This window comes from Fukomys damarensis, unplaced genomic scaffold (assembly GCF_012274545.1).
Source record: "Fukomys damarensis isolate Sample0158 unplaced genomic scaffold, DMR_v1.0_HiC HiC_scaffold_20, whole genome shotgun sequence".
Classification (NCBI taxonomy): Eukaryota; Metazoa; Chordata; class Mammalia; order Rodentia; family Bathyergidae; genus Fukomys; species Fukomys damarensis.
Window position 1 is genome coordinate 30,316,516 of NW_022900932.1, and position 6,512 is coordinate 30,323,027.

The following is a 6,512-nucleotide window of genomic DNA, read 5'->3' on the forward strand; positions in this document are numbered from 1 at the left end:
AGAAATAGGATCTTAGTTAAGAAACTCTCAGGCGTTTAACGTGAACTAGCAGGGAAATGGCCAAATTTGATGTTGGAATTCAATTTCCTCTCTCTTAGGTTTCTTTTCCATATCAAATAACTATTCTACTATAGATATGGTTCCAATAAGCTATTCATTTATGGTCTCCAGTTTCAAAAAGGGGAGTGGACTTGTCAGGCATGGTGATGCACGCATGTAGTTCCAGCACTCTGGAGGCTGAGGCAGGAGGATCCCTGCAAGTTTGAGGCCAGCTTGGGCTACACAGTGAGTTCAAGGGCAGCCTGAATTACAGAGTGAGTCTCTGTCTCAAAAAGCGAAGAAAAAAGGGTGTGGGGGGGGCTTCCAAGAAAAATATCAACATGTACGATGTCCTCAAAGGAGGCAGGAGGTGGATCTGAGCAGAATGTATTCTCTACTCAAAACTGTTCCTCATCTCGTACTATCTGTCATCTCTTTCAGCCATTCCTTTCTGTACTCTTCTGGTTTGTTTGTTCATTTGCTTGTTTTTAAACAGGGTCTTACTATGTAGTCCAGGGAGCTTTAACCGTGTGCTCCTTCTGCATCCACCTCCTCAGTGCTGGGATTGTAGCTGTGCACTGCCACATCTAGTTCCTTCCTATCTTCAAAATTGTGGATTTTCATGACTGTTAGCTTTGCCTCTACTGCAAAGCAAATTTTGCCATTTAGTGACTGGGAAACAATGAATTATATGAATTATGTAAAACTTATCACACAACTGGGGGGACCAAAAGCATTTATGTGTAAGAGTTCACAACTTTTGCTGCGCATGGTAGCACACACCTATAATCCCAGCTACTCAGAAGATTCAAGGCCAGCCTGAGGAATTTAATAACACCCTGTATCAAAATTAAAAAGTAAAAAAAAGGGGTGTGTGGCTCAACGGTAGAGCACTTAACTAGCATCCATGAGGTCCTGTTTTTGACCCCCAGTACCACAAACAGATACACACACACACACACACACACACGCACGCACAAAGAGTTCACAGTGTTTTCCTTTTGTGACTGCTAAAGTGAGTGCAGGCCTTCTGTGAAGCTGATCAGAACAATGAGGAAGAAAGATCTGAGACATGGGAGTTAAGATACACACTACAGATTTTTTTAAAACATAAAGAGGGGAAAACCAGAATCATGAGTATAATACAGAGGTGAAGAAGAAATTTGGTGACTGGAAGAATAGAAGAATGGAGAATGGAAAAGAAGATGAAAAAAAGTTGTTAAGTAATTTTTTAAACATTTTGTCTAAGTATTCATTTTGACATTGTCTGAGTATCCCTGATAAATAAATGAATTACTTTCTGAGGAGTCAGAGTTCCCAAAGTGTGCTTATCTGAACCTGATATATCAGACAGAGCTTATCATATGTTTAAATGGGCTTTTCCTCTCTGACTCCCTTCCTTTATCAATATATACACACAGGGAAACCTACATTGCAGGTAAGTAGAATCTAAATTTTCTTAGCTAATTTAACTTTTGTCTTCCAAGAGGACTCTTAGGATATAAAAATAAATGAAGGACAATATACAGAGAATAAAATAATTTTTAAGAGGGCTGGGGATGTAGCTCAGTGGTAGAAGGCTTGCCGAGCAGGCATAAGGCCCTGGGATCAATCCCCAGTACTGAAAAACAAATTCTATTAGAACACATATACATGATACATATATTAGAATCTTCAGCACTTTCTACGTCTACAACTCATATTCAACAAACGAATATGAACACTCACCTGGAGGTCAGAATGAGATACTTACATACCGAAGAAGGAAACCCCAAAGATTGATTTTGTCTTGAGATTTAGCAATCCCTTCTATCCTAGGGCATTTCAGGTCAAGGCAGTTTATTATATGCACCTGTTTGGTCACCTTAATCATCAGCGATCAGTTATTTGTGGATACATGTGTAAAAGGAAACCTCCCCTGACACATCAATCATTTTTACTCTGTTCTTTTTCTTTAAAAGACAGAACTTTATGAGCAGCCCCTTAAAGAAGCACACTGAAGTCTTTCCACTCCCTAAGGAGACCCTAAAACAAAAAGGGGCAAAACAAATAGACTTTTCTCTTTCCTACTGGAAAGTTTCCTCCAAATGTCCCATTCCTACCAGGCCTTCTCAGGTATGTTTATATGTCTGTTCTAGGATAAAAAGGCAGACTCTCGGGCCCACATAGCTTTTATTTTATTTTTCAACTTCCTTCAATTTCTGTTTAGAAGAAAGTCCTGAATTCCAACTTTCATCAAATGGCTTTCATTGCAGGCCACACAATCGGCAAATCCCTGAGTCCCAAGACCTCCCCTAAACAGAGATGCCTGGGAATGGAAAACAGGTACCCTTGATTAGAGAGGTGTTTTGTTTTCAATTGTCACTGTTATGTAAATAATTCTCTGGACGTGACTCTCCCTCAGTCTCTTTTTTCCACTGGTATGTCTATCCAGACTCCTTCCTCCTCTTCTCCAGTGTGCGCCTGCCATCTCCGTGGTGTTGTTTATGCCTCCTCCCAGGAGCCAGGCCCACTGATGTGGTGAGTGGTACTCCGGGAAGGGGAGCGGAGGAGGCTGAGTCATCAGTCTTCGTCTCTCGTCTCTCTGAGATGGACCAAAATGACACAGGCTCCTCTCCCTAACTGTGAGGCCACAGCAGAAGGGAGGTGAGAGACTTTTCCCGCTTGATTCTCACCCACTCTGAGAAAGGTCACATTTTCATCATGGTGGTGAGAAATCCCAAGGTAGCGAGCGTCTATTCTCTTTTGTCCTTCAGACCACAACTTAAATGTTGACCTTTTCTAAATGGGCAAACCACCTCCAGAAGGTCCTGAAGCTTAACTTAGGCATATTCAGCGACCTAGCTTTTCTATTTCTCAATACACACAAATAGCACATGCTGTGGTAACACTGGTATAAACAGACCTGCTGAACTGCCAATCTCATAAAAATATGGCACATACAATATGTACAGTAAATAATGCTTTATTATGATCATAAAGTTAATATAGGCTTATGTACTTATGATATCACAATTTTATCATTTTTTTAGTATACTCTCTCAACATATTTTTCAAAAATTACCTTTAAAAAGAGAGCCATGCCACACTGGCAGCAGCCTTAAGCATCTCATGTTTCCTGACCCCTTGTTTGCATCAAAAGGATGTATAGAAACCCACTCATAATTTACCAAATGACAGGAATGTTTATACAGCAACAGTATCTGTAATAACAAAACCCAAAAGTTACCTAAGTCCCCATGGATAAGCAACTTACGGTACATTCACGTGGTAGAACACGATGTGGCAGTGAGAATGAGAGAACTAAAATTACACACAAGAGTATGGATGAAAGCCCTAGAGATTATACTGAGCAAAAGAAAGTAAACAGAAAAAAGATACAATCAGGGTTTCATTTATATAAAGCTAAAAATGAGGCAAAGATAATCAGTGCTAGATGTCAGGATAGAGGGGGATCATGACTGGAAGGGAGAAGGAAGCGCTCTCTTTTGCTCTTGTCCAGATGCTACTTACTTACTTCCAGAAATGAAACTAGCTTTTGTAAGTAGCGATGCGTTCCCAGTCTTTGGCTTGCTCTCCACAGTGGCTAGATTAGAGCTCAATATGACAAGTCGGATTTAGTATTAGCTGCTTATAGCGTTATTGAAAATGATTCAGAGGCCCCTTTGGGCTTAGCAAGGAAATAGAGGTCATAAAAACGTAGTGATATCCATCATGAGACCTTGAAAGGGGACTAAAGACCTGGGTGTTGTGGATGTTGTCATCCTTGGGTTTCTCGCTCTCTCACAAGCATGTTGTAGATTGAGTCCAATCAGATTCACTCTGATTTAACAAATGATTTCTGAGGCTTTTTCAGTCTGGGAGTCTATAAGAAGAATAATGAGTCTGAGTGCTTAATGTTCCTGTGAAATTAAATAATAGACTCCTTTAGCTTCCCTTTCTTCACCAACATCCAAGAGATAAAATACCTAAGGTAAAATGTATAAACTGACACTTTCTGGGACATCTTTCTTCATGCTGATGACAACATGTAGAATAAATGAAAGACAATAATTATTGCAGCTGACATTTCTTGAAAAGTTACTATGTGCCATGTAATTTGTCAAGTGTCTAAGATACATGATAGTATTTTATCTTACCTAATAGATAAGGTAGGAATTCGTGTTCACAGATAAGAACATTAAGTCACAAGGAGGTTTAGAAACTTGTCCTAAATCACACTGTCAATCAACAGTTGATCTGGGACAGAACCTACATCTTTTCCACGGCACAGCAATGCTCTAGGAACTCCATCCTGCTTGTTAGACATTGCACTCCCACACAAGGGGAAGGTCAGACTGACTGGGAAACGTAAATGTGCAAAGTGTCTGCTCTGATCTTCTTTGCCAGCTCTGACCCCACAGGAAATCAAGGCCCCCAAGCTGCTCGCCACCATCACACACAACCACACACATGCCCCAACTGAGGCCCAGAGAATTTGTGGCTCCTAAAAAGTCTCCGAGCAGGACCCAAGAAGGTCCCCAAAGTGGAGCCTGGTCTCACGCCACCTATGGGACCAGCTGCAGGTTCTCTGACTTCCATCACACAAAAATAATTCTCAGGATATGTCAGTAAGAAGCACAAAGGTATTTACTAGGCAGAAGTTTAAAAGTACACACTAAAGAAATAGAGTGCTGTCCCTCAAGAGGGAACCTGGAGTTGGGGATAATTATATGTTTTTAGCAGTGAAATCTGTGTAATTTGTGAATCTATAGAAAGTTGGGGCTTGGTTTGCAAGTGAAAGATGATGGTCCACCCACAAGTAAAAAGAAAATGGCTCATTTTACAGGAGAACTGTAGGATGCAATCTATTGTTTTTTGTATGTATGTTTGTTTGTTTAAGATGTGTTATCTAAGATGTTTCCCTAAAAATCTTCTTTAAAACCTTTGAATCTGTTTCTTTTAAAGTCAGGTTTCTTTACCTTATCAAAGTACCTTTACAGGACTTTGGATGTGGTGACTCTGGAAGAAAAGAAGCAGAAACAATGGGCCAGGGATTTACCTTAGTGGCGCTACTCCTCCCTCACAAGTGCAAGGTCCTGCGTTTGATCTCCAGTACAAAAGTGAGGCAAATTTCTCATTCTTTATGGCTGAGTAATATTCCATCTTATAGAAAAACCACATCTTCTTTATCCAGTCTCAAACTGATGGGCAAATGGGCTGTTTCCAAGTTTTAGCTATTACAAACTGCGCCACTATAAACATGGGTGCACATATATCATATGATTCTTTTGGAAAGATACCCAGCAGAGGGATGGCTGGGTCAAATGGAACCTCTAGTCCCAGCTCTTTGAGGTATCTTCATATTGATTTCCATAGTGGTTGCACCAGTCTGCACTCCCACCAACAATGGAGAAGGGTTCCTTTCTCCCCACAACCCTGCTAACATTTGTTATCGGTTGATTTCTTGATAGTAGTGTCTGAGAAATGTCTGTTCATTTCAGATGCCCATTTTTGAATCAGGTCTTTATATTTGTGGGGGCTGATTTTTTTTGAGTTCTTCATATATTCTAGATAATAGTCCTTTGTCTGAGGAGCAGCTGGTAAAAAATTTTTCCCACATTGCAGGTTGTCTTTTAGTTCTGTTGATGGTTTCTTTTGCAGTGCATAAGCTTTTTAATAAGATAAGATCCCAGTTGTTGATTCTTTGTGCTAGTTCCCATGCTATTGAGGATTTGTTCATAAAGTCTTTCCTATGCCAATGTCTTCAAGAGTTCTGCCTGACTTATCTTCCAGCAAATTTAGTGACTCTTTTTTAATATTTAGATCTCTAATCCACTTGGATTTTAGTTTAGTGCATGGTGAAAGATAAGGGTCTAGTTTTAATCTTTGGCAGGTTGAAATCCAGTTTTTCCAACATCATTTATTAAAGAGGCTATCTTTCCTCCAGTAAGGATGGTTGGCGCCTTTGTCAAAGATGCAGTAGCTGAGGATATACTCCTAAGTAAAATAAATAAGTTATACATGTATAAATACCAAATAATTTCTCTGATATGAAAAATTATAATGGTACATAAGATCCTAATGGTATCATTGACAACATGAAATAGGAAGAAAAGGGTTAAGGGTGTAGGGAAAGTGGGAAGGATAGGGGAAAGGTAATAAGGGAAAGAAAAAAAATAGGAGAAAATGAAAAACTGGAAATAAAATGTTTGTAAATGGAGAGGTGAGGAGGGGGTGAAGAGAGGGCATGGGTAAGGGGAAAAAATGAGAACCAAGACCTGTCATGTAAAGGTACAAAATCCCAATGATGAATGTAACTGTATTGTATACCTAAAATGTACCAATGACAAAACTCAATGACAAAAGTGAGGCAAAAGAAGCATAAACAAGCCTAAGGAGTACAAATATGGATAACCCAGGGTAACTTTTACTCTTGTTTTGTTTTTTGAAACATGGTCTCACTATGTAGCCCAGGTTGGCCTTGAACTCTG